The sequence below is a fragment of the Triticum dicoccoides genome, chromosome 1B (genome assembly GCF_002162155.2).
Source record: "Triticum dicoccoides isolate Atlit2015 ecotype Zavitan chromosome 1B, WEW_v2.0, whole genome shotgun sequence".
Taxonomy (NCBI): Eukaryota; Viridiplantae; Streptophyta; class Magnoliopsida; order Poales; family Poaceae; genus Triticum; species Triticum dicoccoides.
The window spans coordinates 433,802,433-433,806,288 of record NC_041381.1 but is presented as its reverse complement, the minus strand read 5'-3'; positions in this window follow the sequence as shown (position 1 = coordinate 433,806,288).

The following is a 3,856-nucleotide window of genomic DNA, read 5'->3' as shown; positions in this document are numbered from 1 at the left end:
CGTCAACTCCGTAGTCGAACTGGGCACCAGCAGCGTCGGTCTCGTAGTCTACCGGAGAGAAGAGGGGGAAGAAACAGTAAATACAATGCACACATAAGCATGACGATGCATGACATGATAATGAGCGGTGTTAGGTGGGCCCTAACGCGGTAGTAGGTGATACCGGCGAAGGGGGGAAACATTCGGGAAAGTATCCCCGGTGTTTCGCGTTTTCGGACAGAAGAACCGAAGGTGAAATGTTGCAGGTTCACTATGCTAGGGACGCGTGGCGGACGAACGGGTTGCATATCCAGATCGTCTCGTCGTTCTGAGCAACTTTCATATACAAAGTTTTTTCATCCGAGCTACGGTTTATTTTATATTAATTATAAAAGATTTAATCATTTTTAGAATGTATTTAATTATTTTTAATTCACTATTTTATGGAACTATAATTTGATTTGTTATTTGAATTTATATGTGAACTAATTTTGAAACGAGCGAGGTTTAGCAAATTTTTAATTACGATAACCTGGCATCTTTAACAGGGGTTTACTGTAGCTTAACTATCAGGGTGTCACAATTATCCTCTACTACAAGAAATCTCATCCCGAGATTTAAGATGCGTAAGGGGGAAGGTTCTGGTTACGAAATTCTAGCGAATGTTCTTGGTCTTAGTTGCTCTCCTCGAGGAGGTCGATCCATAACGCGGATGTCTTCATACCTCAGCCTGAGGTCATCATGATAAGGTCGACATCCTTCGGAAACTCCATCGTACTTACGAAAAGGATAAGGGGTAGCTTCGGAAGAACGGAACTCTACAAGGTGGCTATCTGGTTTATAACTTGGGGAATGTGGTAAAAGTAACTCTCGAGTTAAAACTTAAAGATATCGAGAGCAAGGTAAGATGGTACCATGAGAAGTTTCAAGTGGATTGGCAATCGTTCGATGTCTGAAACAAAGTGCGATAGGGCTCCAGAGCAACGAGATTAAGTATTGCGTCTGTTACCAGAATAGATCACTAGGACGGTGGCCCATGAATTACGTACGAGGCCACACGCGAGGAATAACTTGGGAAACCGGGGTGTGCAGGAGAGTCAGGTTTTGATCCTGTGGAACTGTGGGTTATGGGCCCACCATGTGGGTTAAAAGTAGGAAGACGATGACGTCTTACACGATCATGTAAGCAAGGCATGTCAGAGGATAGCCTATCAGTTATGTCGACAACAACATCAATACCAACGGCGAGGGACGAAGAGAACCATTTTCCTGCTCGTTGAAACGAGGCGGGCCAATAGGCAAAGTTCTCGTCCATCGGTGGCTACCGGAATGTCATTAATTATAGTAACAGGGTCTTGCTGACAGAATTGTACACCGAGGTGTTTACTTAAGCAGGAGAATATTTCTGCTTGGATCATATAAATCACAAGAAAGGTTAAACAAAAAAATGGAAAGGAAAAATATGTTTAAACACATGTTTCAGGGGTATATCCTTCCCAAGTACAAGCAGAGCATGATATCCGTGACAAGATATAATGTAGAAAACCCTTTAGGTAAGGGGAGAGAAATTTCATGACATTACCCATACAATGGTGTTTGGATAATTGAGCAAGAAACATTTAGCATTGGGCTTCAAATGTTCTTGTTGAAAATCTGAGTACCACTGACATGCTTCGAGATAGCATTGACATGGCCATCAAGTAAGGGTCAGAATTTGGATGCACAAAGAATCCACCAGGAACAACTTATAGAATGAGTCTTACGGTTTCCTCATGGAAGAATCGCTAACCTTGTTAAGAAGGGAACTATAACAATAGGTCCTACGGCCAGGTGTGCTAGGCATGACATCACCTTTCTGGGTCATAAAAAGACCAATGTTATAACCCTTGGAAATATCTTCTAACCATCATATATGTCCGAGGTTCGGATCTGATTGGTGTCAGGATACCTACGACTTGGGATGCCTGAGAAAAAAGGTGCAACACAAATTGATGAGATGATAATGTAAGATTCTCGGGAAATGAACTATGGAAGCGAGTTCCGAAACAAGAGTTCATCATTAAATCAAGGAGAGGTGAGGAGGTGGCTGATTGACTCAGCGACAATTCATTGAGGTTTTCAAAAGATGGATTTCCACACTTATGTGAACAAGGAGATAACATTTGTCAGATCAAATGATATAATGAGGTATTCTGGAGGAAAACATACACAGTTAAACATTGGTTGAAAGGTGCACCTGAAATATGGGCTTAGGTAGCATGATCAATGTTAGAATGGTGATCCGATAACCAATGGTCTAAGAATGAAATATCGACCATTAACTTCAAAGTAATAGGGATGCTAGAAGTTTTGAAGTCGCACGTCATAGTTCGATTGTCGGTTTTCTGGTTAGGAACAACAAGAGGTCCAAGAAGGAATGGTGATGGTGATAAGCATTACTTGTATCAAGAATTCTCAGGAGGTGGTGAAATTCCCACGACATTCTTGACATAAAAGGTGGTAATATCCAAGGTAAAGAAGAACAATGCTGGGTAGCAAGGAACTCAAGGTATAACACAAAACCCGAACAAGTTTGTGTTGGAGGGAAGGCAATAAAGTGGCCGATGATAACACAACTCTTCGAGGGCAAGGATGGCAATTGATATCCTGGAAGAGCTCATAAGGTTGATGAAGATCACGACACATTTGTCGAGAGATTTCATGAAGATGTAATCAATCAGCGACGACATCAAGCCAAAGGAATGATGAAGCAAAAGGTTATTGGAACCATGGGTACGACACAAACTCGAAATCAAGCTTGTTGTTCAAGGCGAAATGATATGATGAGGAAAATTGACATAAGCTTAGCTCATCATCAAAAATTGTGCTCCGGGAAGAAGGACCAGGTAGCACAGTTAAAATTAGCACGATAATAATGTAGCCGATCAGGCTAGGAATGACGTGATGGGGTATTAAAATTCTCAACAACAAAGTACTGGGAGTACTGAATCTCAGTGTTGATTTGATTCACAACCTAGTGTTTTCGGTTGACGACAACCTAGAACCCGTGGAGTGACTATGACGGGGAAAGGTATTACTTCATCAGAAATTCATAAGAGGAAGTGCAATGGGTTGATATCCTTGAGATACCAGGGGGTAATACTCGAAGGTAGAGTAGAATAGATGCTTGACAGGTGAAATAAGGTGCAGAAGACCAGTAATTTAACTTGTCTGAGAAACGGGATCAAAGAAGAACAATATGGCCGGAACCACGATTGTAAAAGATCAAATCCCATATATAAGATGAACTTATACCAAGGGGATAATTAATTTAAGAGAAGATTCCATGATAAGATCTACATCGTGTCCATGGGCATGAACACAAAGTTCAAGGTCGACTCCCACTTCTTCAATGCATAACCTTTCATTCATTACTAAAAAAAATGATTTGAGTGCAAGGACCTACCTGGTGAATTACCAGAGTATGAACCTTGGAAAACTTTCGGGTTCACATAGATTAAGGAAGGCATATGTTCAACCCATCGGGTCATCTTAGAAACTTATACCACAAGCTTCAAGAGAAAATATCACCAACTCAAGAGCAAAGCATGGTTGGCCAAAACAAAGAATACGATTTACCAATGGTATTATGTATCAGGAAGAACTTCTTGAGATTTTTGGATACAAAGGACACTGTCGGATGATAATTCATCAAAGGACCCGACGGTCCATAACGGAGCTGATGTGAGCATTGGTACTCAACCAGATGAAGAGAGAATGCAAGGAGATCAGTTTGTAGAAACAACTGACTACTTCAAAGCTCAATTGCAAAGGAATTATGAATTTCAAGACAAGGGATTAAAAGCAATGCTCTGATTAGGGATGGATAAGTTGAATA